This window comes from Pinus tabuliformis, chromosome 2_2 (genome assembly GCF_031772625.1).
Source record: "Pinus tabuliformis cultivar Carrire ecotype Pingquan chromosome 2_2, CPIR1, whole genome shotgun sequence".
In the NCBI taxonomy this organism is placed as follows: Eukaryota; Viridiplantae; Streptophyta; class Pinopsida; order Pinales; family Pinaceae; genus Pinus; species Pinus tabuliformis.
Window position 1 is genome coordinate 1,258,566,484 of NC_142300.1, and position 16,696 is coordinate 1,258,583,179.

Genomic DNA, 16,696 nt, shown 5'->3' on the forward strand with positions numbered 1-16,696 from the left:
TCTGATTTTAGGCTAGGTATGAAGTGTAAGGATTTGATTTGATTTTTTGGGGGTTTTGTTGGAATCAAGGGAAAGGAAAATTTGGGGCCGGGGATGAAGGCCAATTTTGCAGAGTTCTGATTAGGGCAAGAAAGGCAATCATTTTGATGCTTTGATTTGTAAAGATGGAGGGTTCAGACCAGTAAGAAGCTGAAGAGGGAAAGAGGGTACCAAGAATCCTCTTCAAACTAAAGAAAACATTGAAAATTAAACAAAACTGAAAGGCAGAGCACAACAAGCTAATGAATTCTACCTCTGTCACTCATTTGTTTAATTTCAGAAGCAAAAGAGAAAGGAAATGGTACACACAAATATCACTGAACTTACAAATTACATAGAGAAGAACACCATCAAAACACAGAGCCACAAGGATCCCAAAAAGTGCTGCAAACCCTGGTCTTTCTTTTGCCAAAAATGCAGAAATGAAATGTACAATGGAGTGCCAAGCAATCCCAAGTGTCCAACCATGCTAATGACTGAAAAACAACATAATATAGACAAACATAGCTCACGCTTGCCTCTAGGGGTTGAACTCACAAGTTTAGGAGCTGATCCAACTGATTCTAAACTGAGAACTAGAAACTAGGAAAGATAACAACATGCCTCTAAAAACAAGGGAACTGATTCATTCAGTTTCAAACAACCTCTAAACTGATGAATCTACCTCTACAAGTGAAAATCCAACATATTTACATCATGATCCATCAATTTTTATCAAATTACATCATAAATTTTCCATTAGGAAAGTAAAAAAGTGAAACTAGTCAAAACTAGGTGAAATTCTGAGCTGCAGAGTGAAAAATAGGCCAAATTTCCCTATGCGCCGCACCTGAAATCTGTATGCGTAGCACAACTTTGAGACTGATTTTGAGGGCCTTCCCGAAGTCCAAATTGAGATCATGATAGCTCATTGGAAAGCCCTACCTGTCTACTTTCCAACCCAAGTGGAATTTCGGGATTTGGTGTCCATTTTCCCCTCCAAAAATCCAATCTCCCAACATTGATTCATGTGGGTGCAAAAGGTCGCAAAAAGGTCATTTTTTGTGTGTTTTTGACCCTTTAGGCAACCCAGAACTTGATGAAATCCTTAGGCAATTCATGAGAATGAATAAATTTCCATAAAAAATACAGAAATGCAAAGTTTTCCTCCAGAGGATCTCCCAATTATAAGCGTGCGCCAAGTGGCGCTACGCGTTGGGCAGGAAAATCTGTTTTGAAGGAAATCAGTGCCTTGGCCTCCTGAAGGGCACTCATCCTGCATAGGCTTCTTTCAAAAACCAGAATGGGAACACTCTGCTAGGGGTAGGGTTTAATCAATGGAACAGGGGTCAGGGAGTAGTTTGGGAGTTTTTAGTATGGGTCATAGGCTTTGGGAGACGGGATTAGTGAATTTGGGGAATAGGGAAATCAAGGGAAAATGGAGTAGGGAGTGATTGAGGTGAGGGGATAACTTGGCAGCCACAAAAAATTAACACAAAACCCTAATACTGTTGTTTTGGAGAGAGAGGTAGGGTTTGTTTTCTTTAAACATTCACCATGCAACAAATACCATCAAACAACCATCAAATTTGGATGAAAAGCTATGAGAGAAGCTCAACCTACTTGTACAAATGATGATCCAAGCATATTGGGCGATTTTGGAGAAAATTTTTGAAGTTTTTGGGCTTACTAGCTGTATGCGCCACGCATCAAACCCAATGCGCCACGCCTTCTCTATGCGTCGCGCCAGTGTAAATTTGCACTGGAAATTGCAGCCCAATGCGCCGTGCCAGTTATGTGCGCTGCGCCACCTACCCAATGCATCGCGCTTTTTCCAGGAGACTTTTGGAGGCCTTCTTGGTGTCCAAATTGGGCACAGGATAGCTTGTTGGAAAGGTATTTGAGTCGAATTTCCACAACAACTATAATTTTTCAATTTGGAGTTCAGTTTCCTAGTAAAAAATCAAATCTCCCAATACAGTTCAAAATGTGCAAAATGAGGCTGCCTAAAGGAAGAGTGCTGTTGTAGTCAACGTTTGAAGGTCTTCCTAAACTCCAAATTGAGCTCATGATAGTGCATTGGAAAGATATTTGTGTCTAGTTATCCTTTGACTCATCAAGAAAGTCGTTTGGCCAACCAAGCTAGGAGAAAACTTGATTTTCCGAAGGTCACTTCAGAGGTGCATCAATTCTCCCGAGGCAACAATATTTTTGAAATTTCTCTAAAACCATGACACCTGTGTAAAACGTGAATGATATTTTTATTCCTTGGCCTATTTTGGACAAAATCCTCTCTCTTTTTTCCCAAATTCATCTTTTATTGCTCAGAAACATCATTGGAGTAAAACCTATCCCAATGTGTGGAACAGGGGATTTGTCGAAATGAAGTGAAATGAAGGGGATAAGGGGCTTCTAAATTCTTGAGAAAATTTGGGAAGTAGGGAGGGATGTTAGGAGGTAGAGGAAAGTGGAATTTCAAATATTGAGTGAGGGTAAGGGGTCCAAAAGGGCTAAACACCGGCCCAACCTAGAAAATTGTCAAGTTGTAGCAAGAAACTAGGGTTTGTGGAAAAATGAGGAATTTGGGGGATCTCAGTGATGGGAAGTGTTTAATAAGGTACATTAAGGATAGGGGAAGGTGTATGAACATCAGGATACAAGTTTTGCTGATGATTTGACCATCCAAGAGAAATTGCCTTCAAAACCCTGGGAGAGGGAAATGAACCTTACTTAGGCACAACTGAAGCATGAGCAAGGTGTAAAATGACCCATTGGAACCTAACATGATGATGAAAACCCTTTGAATGATGGTACACTTAGCTGAATGGTGACATGGACCAACATTTGGGCAACTTTGAGAGGAGTAAAATAAAACCCTAGACCTAATACCTAGTGACCAAATTTTGCTTGAAGACTCACTGAAATGACAAAATTTGACCTTAACATCTTAAAATCACTTTGTAAGATGATGTTTGATCACTGGAGGAAGGCTGCAAAGACTGACACTAACAGAATATAAGGTAAGCAATATTTCTCTTTATCAATAAAACAACATTTACTTAACTACCATTCTTTTGATTATTCTTTTCTTGTCAGAAAGTCATTTTGTCTACATCAATCCTTACTTGGTTTATTGAAGATAAAAGTAAGGAGTCTCTGCTCAGAACAATTTTGGTATACTTAGTCGTCGTAAGTAGGGCCTTTGCTACCAACAGGCGTTCATAGCCTCGACAAGGTTACCTTTTAACCAACAATGATTCATTATCACACTTAAATTAGAATGCAATTTTAAAGATAAGCTCGTAATTATACTTATTTCTTTCTTTATTTTCTGAAGTAATTCATTCTTCCTTCAAATATTCATATTTTATCTCTTAAAGGAAATTGCCTTCATTTGATGACCAAAATTGACAATGCCACTAACTTGATTTGTAACTTAATTGAACAAGCTGGCTCTTGATGAGACCCCTTGTCTTTTGATTAATATAATATTAAGCCATTACCCTGTTTTGATATGCAGTATTGGTAATGTCAGTTAGTTATAATCTTATGATCATGGTAAGCCAGATCTTGATGAGACCTCTTATCCTCTAATTTTAAGTATATTTTAGAATTACACTCTAAAAATGAAAGTTGATAAAGTGGGGAGAATCATTGGCTCCTTAAGAGCTTCTGGACGACAATTGTAGAGTTTTAAAGATACTTTTCTGCAAAGGCACTTTGTTTTGTTATTGATACCTCTCTTGACTGATGTAAAGGAATTTTTTTTCTTAAAGCTAAGTTTCATAAAAAATCAGATAATTTAGGCAGAAAAAAATAGTTTAAGAGCGATAGAGCTTAACTATATATTTCATATGTGAAGATTACTTCCATAACAATCTTTACTTACACAAGCGAAAAGTCAAAAATAAAAAGAGACTATCCTTTGTAAAACCAATAGTAAATGCTCCTCAACTCCTATTATTCTTTCTAAAAGAAAAGTTAACTAAAGGAAATAATATACAGTGAACAGAAGAGATCATCTTCTATGGAAAGTATTTCTTTAGAACCTGCCCATTAACAGGTAGAGATTCTCTCTTACCTGATAAATCTTGTAACAGAAAAGTTGATGGGCCTATCTGTTCCACAATCTGAAATGGGCCAAGCCACATTTGTTGGAACTTGGTATGCTTACCTTTCTCTTCGTGGGCTTTATCCCATTTCAATACTAGGTCTCTGAGTTGAAAATATTTCGAAGTTACAGAATTTGAATCAAAGGAGGCTTTGACTAACTACTGATGATGTGCATGTGTGGTTCTGGCCTTTTCTCTTTTCTCTTCGAGTTTAAGGATTTGTAACTGCATAACTTGCATGGATGAGGAAGGAGTTTCTTCAATGAATTGAACTAAGGCTAAGGAGGGAATAGCTATGTTTTTTGGCAAGACTGCTTCTTTCCCATAGAGCAAATTAAAAGGAGAAGTGCCAATGGAGGCTTTCTGAGTTATTCGATCTCCTCATAGAGAAAAAACTAAAGATTTATGCCAGCTCTTTTGGTTTTCGTCAATAGTTCGTTTAATAATTTTGATGAGATTTTTTTTTGTGGATTCGGATAACCCATTTCCTTGCGGATAATAATTAGCAGAATACTTAAGCTTAAAACCCCTTTTAAGAGAAAACTCTGTCATATCATTGCCTGAAAAATAAGATGCATTATCAAACATCAAGGCAGATGGTAGGCCAAACCTGGTAATGATAAATTGAACAATAAATTCAATAATTTTTTCTGAATTGGATACATTGAGCGGAATTGCTTCTACCCATTTGGTGAAATAATTAGTAGTTGTAATGATATATCTATGCTGTTTAGAAGAATGAGGAACGATCTCACCTATTATGTCCAATCCCCATTGTTCGAATGGTTGGTCAGTGTTGACTGGCTGTAACGGTAACGCGGGTTTCCTTTGTCTTCCAGCAGCCATTTGACAAATTTTACATTTCCTTACATCACTGTGTGCATCTTTGAATAGTGTTGGCTAGTAATAGCGCGCATGTAGCATTTTATGTGCTGTAGTATCCCCTCCGAAGTGACCACCAACTGGTCCATCATGGAGTTCTTGCAACACCTTCTCTGCCTCGGATTTTTCAAGACATCTAAGTAAAACAGTATCACACATCACATCATTGACAATTTGATGTTGCTTAGCTTTTAATCTCAAGGCTCTTTTCTTTGTGTAATTTGGTTGGGTTGGGGCATATCCATTTCTCAAGTAAAATATGATATCAACATATCTTGATTCAGTGTCGTTAAGGCTTACCTCATATATTTGTACATTGTCACCTGAATTCTGCAACTCTGGTAGATTCGATGCTCCCGCCAACATCCTGCAAAAACCTCGACCTTTTACAATTTTTGCTGGTTTAATTTCTAAGTCATATTCTTGTAGAGCTATCACCCAATTCACTCTCTTTTCACCTACATCCCTCTGTATTAAAAGATTTCTCACTACTGAGAATGATACTATTACTTTGGTGTGGGTTTTGAGGAGAAAAGGCCTGAAGTGTTTTATTGATTTGAAAATAGCAAAAGAATGTTTTTCAACATCTGAGTAGTTCAATTTAGCTCCCTACAAATTGAAGCTAAAGAAAGAGATTGAGGCTTTAGCTTTCTCTTTATTTACTTGTTTCAATATGGCTGCATATGATTTCCCATAAGCGAAGGTATATAAAATGAAATGATTCGAAAAATTCGGCGTTGCTAAATATGGGGCATTTATGATTGCTTGTTTTATCAAGCTAAAAGCTTCATGTTCCGAATGTCCCCATTTAAATAGAGAATTTTTCTGTATCATGGATTGAAGAGGTAAAACAATTCTTGAGAAGTCAGGGAAAAATATTTTAACAATTTTTTTTTAACCTAGGAAAGATTGCATTGATTTTTTGTTATGCGGTAAAGGTATTTCAGAAATTTCTCTAATTCTGTCAGGGTCAATATGAATTCCTGCTTTGGACACAATGAATCCAAGGAGCTTTCCTTCACTTAATGCAAAAAAATACTTCTTGGGGTTAAGAGAAATTCCATACCTTTGGAAACGTTCAAATATTTGCTTTAAATCCCTTAGATGATTACCGCATCTTTTGGAGTATACCGTTATATCATCTAAGTAGATTAATACTGATTTGTTTACTAAACCTTTGAAGGTTATATCCATAGCTCTTTGGAAAGTGGCACCGACATTGATCAGTACAAATGGCATATTATGATAAGCATAAGTGCCCCATTTTGTTCTGATTGTAATTTTCAGCTGGTGATCTGGATGTACTAAGATATGATTATAACCTAAAGATCCATCCAGGAAAGACATTAGTTCTAAGCCTACTACTGATTGCAAAATCTGTTCCACAGGGGGTAATGGGAAATTGTCTTTTTGGAAAGCTTTATTGAGGTTACAGAACTCTATACATATCCTTATATCGTCATTCTTTTTACTGACTGGGACAATATTGGAAACCCATCGTGAATGTCTGATAGGAAAAATAATTTTGGCTTTCAGTAGTTTATTTAATTCAGATTTAATTTGACTTTCTAAATTAGGATGGATCTTCCTCAATTTATGTTGAAGAAGTCTTTCATCATATGTCATGGGAATAATGTGTTGAATAATAGAGGTGTCGTATGCCTTAAGATCTTCATAGTTCCATGCGAAGACATTCTTGCATCTTTTCAACAAACCTATAAAGGTTGTTTTTTTGTCTGACGTAAGTCTGAGACCTAAATTAATATTTTGAGGTTTCAGATCAGTCCCAATATTGATTAATTCAAACCTCATAGTTGAACTCTGAAGTTTTGAATTGGTAGATTGTTTAAATTTGTCTTTGAAGTCATATAAATCTTCCAACTTAGCTACAAATTTTGGTATAACATTAAATGTTGTTTCTTGTTTAAGTTGGTTTTCATGCTGGTCTTCCTGAACTATCTGGTCATCGTAAGAGCCTTCTGAGGTTAGGAAGCTTATGATATCTGGATCATTGTTAAAGACTCTCCAGTTGGTGATATTATTAGGAATAGAAGTCCTAAAAATTAATTCAATGGAAAATTGATTTGGGCTATAATCCTCTCGTGAGATAAGCTTGGAAGCAACATTGGCTAGAAGATCGACACTAGCATTCTGGAGTCTTGGAATAGGGGAAATATTAAATGCTATAAAGTAAAAATTCAAGTCTTTGACTAATGATTGATAATGTTTCAAATGTCCTCACAAACAGTGTATAGTATTTCTCACCTGTTTTATGACAATCTCTAAATCTTCGAATACTTGGAGGTATTTGACGTTAAGGCCAATTGCCTTATACAAATCTTGAACTAGTGCTTCATATTCAGCGGTATTGTTTGTGCAATCAAATTCAAGTCTGCATGCTAACATAGTCTTTTCCCCTTCTGGGCTGACTAAGATGCAACATGCTCCTGCTCCATCATTGGATTTAGATCCATCAAAAAATAATTTCCAAAATAAAGATCTAACTACAGGTTTATCTACAAAATTTACACATTTAGAAGTGTCCGTTTTGGAATAATTTTTGACTTGAGATACAACAGAGTTTTCTAAGAAAGGTGAAGTGTGAGCATTGAAATTCCCTAGAAATGATTCTACAAAATAGTTTTCGATGATATTGTTGCTATACGTGACTGGTTCATTTTATCCTTCTAGTTCTGTTACTATGTACTTTTGATGTTTCTCGTGATTAACCCTTATTTAATTTGGTTTTCCATTATAGGGAAGCTACATGTGAGACTAGTCAGTTGCAAAATAACCATGAAGTTTTTCTGACTAGTCTCTACTAAGGATTAAGCCATAGAACTTAGGAATATCAGCTACAAGTATGTCAATGACTTGGAAAAATTTGGGGTTTGATGAAAGTCTAATGGTTACTTGGTTAAGTTCCCCAACAACTTAGACTTGAGATTCATATAATTGTACTATTCATACAACAGATTCCTAAGGCTGAACATTCAACTTTGCAAAAACTATTCTAGGAAAGATGTTAGATGAAGCTCCAAAATCGACTAAACATTTGTGTAAGGTCTTATTAAAGACTTCAAAAATAAGGAGAAATGGTGGAGTATGGGATTTGGAACTTCCCCCTATTAGAGTGGTGTCAGTTGAGTCAATCTTGTTCAAAGAAGTGCTAGGGGGCTTTCCCATATCTTGGGCAGCCTGTGCGATCATGATGACAGGAAGCAGGGCAGTAGGTACTACTTTGAGTTCTTTAAGAAGTAACTTCTGCTGATGCTTTAATTTACTAAGCTCATGAAAGGTGATATTCACCCTAGTTTTCTTCATATGATCAATAATATTATATTCCATTTCATCAGAAACTACCAAAGTTTTAGAAGAAGCTGAAAGATCTAATTCAGTAGGCGTAGTTTGTGTGGATTTTGGTGCAGATTTCTTACTTGTTATTTTGTCCCTAGGAGGTGGCATTGAAACCTTCTGTTTTCAATTTGTTTGTGATAATTCAATATGGTTTTTACATCGGGTAGCGATAGGTAATGCTTCTTGATTTTATTCATTTAGAAGGATAAAATCCCACATTCCTTGTAAATCTGCCACTTCTTCATCATCTGTTTGTTCTTTATTTGTTGAAACTTCATCCTCCTGTCCATCTAATTCAACATTAGATATAGCATTTGGAGGTTTAGAATTAGTAGCGGAATTCCTTTTAAATGGGCTAAAGGGTTTCTTAGAGGAAGTCTCTGCTACCTATTTTTTAATATCAACCATTCGTTAGACATGATCTTGAGGACTTTTTGTAACCCTTCAAGATCAAAAGGATATTTTTGTGGTTTCTTCTTAGAGTTGTCCCTAAAGGTTACTTTCTTACATTTTCATTTTTCTAATGCATTTTTATTGTCCACGGCTAGAATGTGTTTTTCCACAGCTATTGCCTCTTTCATATTTTCGGCTAAAGTTGGTTTGGTAGCTCTATCCATGAAGATAGTTGTGTTTGATGGTAGAGAAGAAATATGCCACTCATTTTGGACTTCATCACTAGGCTTAGATTCTATTGGTATTTTATTCAATAATTTTTTGAAGCGTGAGTTGAAGTCCTTAATGGGTTCTTTCGGTTCAGCTTTCAAATTGGAGAGATCATTGATTAGGGTAGCATCCCAACTATTAATAGAACCTGATGGTAATGAAAAGTACCATGATCCTGCTACTCCTTGTAAAGTATATGGGAATAATCTTACAACTGCGTCTTCTTCCACTACTTCATTCAAGTTAATGGATAACATGAAATTGTTTATATGTTCTGTTATCACCAAAATAGGACCCTGATAGGATGCTGATCAGACTATCTCAGTGTAACTATTTCAAACCAATCTTTTAGCTAAGGCTTAGCCTCCTTAGCCTAAGAGGGCTCTCTCAAAGGGTTAATGATTTTGATTAAAGAATAAGATAGATGACTAACTCTATGGTTTGTGATTGTATATGTTTATAGGTTGAAAGAAGAAGGCTGGCTACCATTGGGCTATGGAGTCAAAGTATGTTTGAGTACCACAGAAATATCAGCTTAAAATGAAGTCAGGGCATAGAGAGTTTTTATATATCAGCAAAACAAAGATACAATGCAAGGAAACATAGTTTATAAATACATGAAGGAATTTAGAGCATCATTGATGAGTTCTAAGTAACATGTATTCATACCACTGCAAGTAAGTGAAAGAGGAAAGCCATGAGACAATAGGACATTAAAAACTCTCTTTGAATCCTGAGTAGTGAAGCCAAAACATTCTACCTAGCATGGAAGTCAAGGCATTATAGAGTTCAAGTGCAGAAATGCAAATATAAAACAGTGAAACACAGTTAGTTTATCTATGAAGGAAGTCAGAGCATCATTGATGAATTCTGAGTATCATAAGTAAACACCACTGCAATGTAAGTATTGGAAGATGCCATCAAAACAATAACATACAAGAACTCTTCATGAATCTTGAGTTGTCTAAGTAGAAATTCTGCATTAGGTTAAAAATATACACAGTCTGCACATAGAGCAGCAGCTGAGCCAAAAAGTCTCCAACCCTTTGCTAATTCGAATTCTTGCTTTATATATAGCATTTGAAACATGTATTCCTTCATCCATCATCAAGAGAATTCGATTTTTCTATGAGTGACACCTATTTTAACCATAAAACAAACCATTAATTAGAACTAGCTATTAACTAGCAGTTCTAGTGACCTAAAACAACTAGGAGTGTAACTCCTTATTATGATTACAACAACCTTATCTAAACATTGAAAGCATTCTTTGACAGCTGCAACCTCATGAGGTTGAATTTGATGAAGCCTCCCACGTTGTCACCTTATTGCTGATGATAAAGCCTAGAAATTAGGGAACATGTTTCCCTGTTTTTAGGTTTAGGATCCTTGAAAATTGGCACGTGGGAAAGAGCCTTTATCTTGTCATCCATGACATATTTTACAAAACTAAAGGAGGTTTTTGTATTCCATTCTATCTAGAACAAAAACCTCCCTTGGTTTTTTAAAAAACTTCTCCAACTTTCCAGAATATGTCCTTGAAAAACACGTGTAAAACAGGAAAAATCTGTTCTCTGAAATTATGGTTTCAAAGAAAGCTTAGTATCTCCCAACTGAAAACACTTATGAAGAAAGTGAGATAGGTTATTGTATCTAGAGAGTTTATGAATAGAAACCTCCTTCAAAATTCTAAAATACCTTTTCCTGTGACCAGAAACTGATCTTGAAAAAGACTGCTCAAACCAGAAGACAAAGCTTGACTTTCACCAGTTTCGTAGCGCAAGTGTAACCATAAATTCCTCCCATCGCAAAACGAATTTGAAGAAATTGAAAGAGGTCTTTGTAGTTAAGTATTTAGTTTTGAAAGTTGAGTTCTCAGCTAATCAGGAACCCTTCTGGAAGTTGACTATTAAAAGCAAAAAACAGAGTCTTTTATGCTGAAACAGGCTGCTTCAGGGGTTTCGTAGCACGCTACGAAAACTCCTAGTTCAGAATCCCCAATTTCATAGCACAGCCAGTGAAAATTCTGGGTTTTGCGCTATGAAAACACCTAGAGTGAGTTTTGTACTACGAAATCCTTGACACAAGTTTGACACATGGAACTTATATGTGATGTGGGACTAGTGATAGGCAAGAACAGAGTATTGAACTTATTTGAACATACCAACAAGACTCTCTTTTAGATCTTAGACTCTAAAACAACCATGGAAAGACTAGACCAAGACTAACATCAATCCTTTGGAATCAAGCTGATGTCAAAAACATGGTGAGGCTTCTAGGACATGGAATGAGGCTGTGAAACTTTTTTTTTTTGGAAAAGAGAATGACACTTATTGAGATGAGATGACTCAAAACCTATAAGACTATGAATAGAAACAAGGCAAACTTTCCAAAGCTTAGAAACAAAAATTTTAGGGTGATAATAGTGGCTCCACTAGGGATAGTGTGCCCTTGTGGTATACTAAGAACTTGTAGCTCCAGTGTCGCTATCCATCCTCTAGAATAAAACTCTGAACTTCTGCCCAATCTGCTCCTCAAGCCTTTAATGATTTCTGAAAGAAGAATTCAAACTGCACCTACTGAAACAGATGCTCAATCAACCTACCCTGAGCTTATTTGAACATTCCTACCTACCCTATCAGCTGAAATCTCCACTTGTAGCTCAAGGAACATGAAACTTCCAATGAAGCCAGTCGTCCATCTGATCTGACACTTGAATCTCTTGACTGTGGTTGAAGCAAAAATAAACTAGATACTAAAATAACCAAGGCAGCATGAGGTGTAACTGTTCTTCAAGATGAAAATATAACTGGAAGCCTGAACAGTAAATCTTTTCCATGTAGTCAGCTATAGGGTCAAAAAACACATCGTGAGTTTGATGTTTCTTGTGATATTCTGCAGCTTTGGACAACTCACCAATATTTTGATCATCTGTATAAGGCTTCAGTTATGTGCTCTCAAATTGCTCCTCAAATTGATTTTCAAAAACAATGTATTCTTCCTCAATCTCAAAAGAGAAAGGAAGCAACACCCTCTCTTTTTATTCTGCCATAGAAAGCTTTTGAAAAGAATGATCATGATCATGAAGACTATATGATTGAATTTGACCTTGTAAACCTTCGATGTCTTTCTCAATGTTCTTAGCAACTTCATCCAAAAATTTCATCTTATCTTCTGTCTTGCACTCAAATGATTTTAGATAAGAAGACAAGGACAAAGAAAAATTTTCATCTATTTCTTCATTAATATGATCATCATTCCATTGTTTGAAACCCTGAATTGAAGGAGAGTTTGCCACTAACTCTGTTCTATCTATCCATTCCTCCAAAAACATAAGCCAAAAGTCTTCAAATGACTTGATAGATTTGGTAGGAAAGCTTTCAATCCAGTGTTTACATTTCCCTTGAAATGAATCATAGAACAACATAATGCAAACATCCTCATGTTTGACTCTAAGAAGCTCGGTAAAATCACAAAAATCTGATATATGCTTCAAAGTTAAACTCAAATCTTCTCCATTGAATTTTGGACCATTCCTTAGAAAATATGTATCCTTGGGAAAATGATTTGGGAAACCATGAATTCCTGAAAAAATTATGCATGCATACCTTGAAATAAGAATGGTAGCATCTGAGTTCTTCATAACTCCAGTGGAATCACCATGAATCTATGAATTTTTAATTCTTCAACAATGGAGTCGCCAAGGTAGTTTTGCAACCTCGAAAGATTTCTGAGCTCTTTCTACCTTCAGAAGTTCAGCTTCTTGATTTCGGGAATGATTAATCTTCAGACTCCCGGTAGATGCACCAAAATAGGAACCTGATAGGCTGCTGATCAGACTATCTCAGTGTAACTATTTCAAACCAATCTTTTAGCTAAGGCTTAGCCTCCTCAGCCTGAGAGGGCTCTCTCAAAGGGTTAATGATTTTGATTAAAGAATAAGATAGATGGCTAACTCTATGGTTTGTGATTGTATATGTTTATAGGTTGAAAGAAGAAGGCTGGCTACCATTGGGCTATGGAGTCAAAGTATGTTTGAGTACCACAGCAAGATCAGCTTAACATGAAGTCAGGGCATAGAGAGTTTTTATATATCAACAAAACAAAGATACAATGCAAGGAAACACAGTTTATAAATACATGAAGGAAGTTAGAGCATCATTGATGAGTTCTAAGTAACATGTATTCATACCACTGCAAGTAAGTGAAAGAGGAAAGCCATGAGACAATAGGACATTAAAAAATCTCTTTGAATCCTGAGTAGTGAAGCCAAAACATTCTACCTAGCATGGAAGTCAAGGCATTATAGAGTTCAATTGCAGAAATGCAAATATAAAACAGTGAAACACAGTTAGTTTATCTATGAAGGAAGTCAGAGCATTATTGATGAATTCTGAGTATCATAAGTAAACACCACTGCAATGTAAGTATTGGAAGATTCCATAAAAACAATAACATACAAGAACTCTTCATGAATCTTGAGTTGTCTAAGTAGAAATTCCGCATTAGGCTAAAAATATACACAGTCTGCACATAGAGTAGCAGTTGAGCCAAAAATTCTCCAACCCTTTGCTAATTCAAATTCTTGCTTTATATATAGCATTTAAAACATGTATTCCTTCATTCCTCATCAAGAGAATTTGAATTTTCTATGAGTGACACCTATTCTAACCATAAAACAAACCATTAATTAGAACTAGCTGTTAACTAGCAGTGCTAGTGACCTAATACAACTAGGAGTGTAACTCCTTATTATGATTACAACAACCTTATCTAAACATTGAAAGCATTCTTTGACAGCTACAACCTCACGAGGTAAAATTTTATGAAGCCTCCCACGTTTTCATCTTACTACTGATTATAAAACCTAGAAATTAGGGAACATGTTTCCCTGTTTTTAGGTTTAGGATCCTTGAAAATTGGCACGTGGGACAAAGCCTTTATCTTCTCATCCATGACATATTTTAGGAAAATGAGGGAGGTTTTTGTATTGGATTCTGTCTAGAACAAACGCCTCTCTTGGCTTTTTAAAAAACTTCTCCATCTATCCAGAATTTGTCCTTGAAAAACACATGTAAAACAGGAAAAATCTGTTCTCTGAAATTAGGGTTTCAAAGAAAGCTTAGTATCTCCCAACTGAAAACACTTATGAATAAATTGAGATAGGTTATTGTAGCTAGAGAGTTTATGAATAGAAACCTCCTTCAAAATTCCAAAATACCATTTCCTGTGACCAAAAACTGATCTTGAAAAAGACTGCTCAAACCAGAAGACAAAGCTTGAGTTTCAGCAGTTTCGTAGCGCAAGTGTAACCATAAATTCCTCCCACCTCAAAATGAATTTGAAGAAACTGAAAGAGTTTTTTGTAGTTAGGTATGTTAGGAAGAAAATTCTCTTTCAATTTTGAAAATTTAGTTCTCAGCTGCTTAGGAACCCTTCTGGAAGTTGACTAGTAAAAGCAAAAAACAGAGTCTTTTATGCTGAAACAGGCTGCTTTAGGGGTTTCGTAGCGCGCTACGAAAACTCCTAGTTCAGAATCCCCGATTTCATAGCGCAGCCAATGCAAATTCTGGGTTTTGCGCTACGAAAACACCTAGAGTGAGTTTTGCACTACGAAAACCTTGACACAAGTTTGACACATGGAACTTATGTGTGATGTGGGACCAATGATAGGCAAGAACAGAGTATTGAACCTATTTGACCATACCAAAAAGACTCTCTTTTAGATCTTAGACTCTAAAACAACCATGGAAAGACTAGACCAAGACTAACATCAATCCTTTGGAATCATACTGATGTCAAAACACATGGTGAGGCTTCTAGGAAATGGAATGAGGCTGTAAACTTTTTTTTTGGAAAAGAGAATGACACTTATTGAGATGAGATGATTCAAAACCTATAAGACTATGACTAGAAACAAGGCAAACTTTCCAAAGCTTAGAAACAAAAATTTTAGGGTGATAAAATGTTCCTCAGCTAATAGGCCATTATGAGGATTGAATTTGGGCAACCATTTCTCTGGATGTGCTGGTAATTGATGCAAAGGCCCAACCATCCTAGTAGCTCCTGGGTTTATCCATGGCCTTGGAGGATTCTATGCCATTATTGGTATGTGACTAGGGGAGGGAGTAGTAGTGGTTGAAGGTGATTGGGTAGAGGAAGATGAAGATCCTCAACCTGTGTGAATCAAGATCTGGAGTGGCGAGGTGGATGATTGATCTAGTGATGGTGTTATGAAACCAGCTCACAAAAAGATAGAAAATATAGATCAATGCCTTATAATTTAGCATCTTCGAGGGGGCAACCTCCTTTACATTACATAAATGAAAAATTCTTAGATGATTCAAATGAAAAAACCTCCTTTCTATATATAGGAGTCTAAGGAGTCACAATATAACCCAGTCGACCTAACAATAATAATATAAAGCCACAAAAATAACAATAGAGGGATTCTATGGGGCATAGTAATAACAATATGGGGACAATAGGGGCACAACTATATTAATAAGGGATACAACTACAATAGTAATGGGGTAATCATTAGTATTATAGGGACCTAACATGCCCCTCTCCTTCATAAAGTGTTTTCCTCAACGCTTGAGTAGTTATGGATGCTTCTGTATAAAATTCTCATCCTCCCATGTGGAATCTTCAACGGATAAGCTCTTCCACTTGATGAGATACTCTGAAATTGATCGATTTCGTAGCTGTCGAGTTCTTGCTTCTGTGACTGCTTCTGGTTCCAATATAATTTTTCCTTCCTCGTCAAGTTCTGACAATATTGTTTGAACTGGGAGCTTGTCGCCTATAACCTTCTTTAAGCATGAAACATGGAAAACTGGGTGCACTCGAGAAGTTGCAGGAAGCTCCAATTTGTATGCCATAGTACCAATCTTTTGCAACACCTTGTATGGACCATAATACTTTGGTGATAATTTATTATCCTTCTTAGCTTGCTTTAGGGACATTTGTTTATATGGTTATAGCCGTAGGAATACCCAATCACCTACATCAAAACTTCTTTAACTGTGATGTTTATCTGCCTGTTGTTTCATTCTATTCTATGCCAACACAAGGTTATCCTTTAAGAGTTGGAGGACTTGTTGTTGATGTTCGATGTGATGTTCCACTTCTTGAACCTAAGAATTTTCTCTTAAATATGATGTGATGGATGGTGGCTGATATCCATAAAGTGCCATAAATGGGGTCATTTTGTTGCCGTATGGAAGGAAGTGTTATACCACCATTCAGCCTGAGGCAACCATTTGACCCATTGTGTTTGTTTATCATATACAAAGCAACGAAGATATCCTTCCAAACATTTGTTTACTATCTCAGTTTGCCCATCAGATTGAGGATGATAGGATGAGCTATGAGCTAACTGAGTACCAAGACAGGAAAATAATTATGTCCAAAAATTTCCAGTGAAAATGGGATCTCTGTCACTTACAATAATCTTTGGGTTTCCTTGTAGCTTTTGAATTGTTTCCATAAATTCGGTAGAAACTGTACTGGCTTTAAGTGGATGTGATAATGCGAAAAAGTGTGCATACTTGGTAAGTCTGTCAACTACCACCATGATGACACTCTTTCCCTCAGAGTTGGGTAAACCTATGATAAAATCCATTGAAACCTCCTCCCAACGTTGGCTTGGAATGGATAAA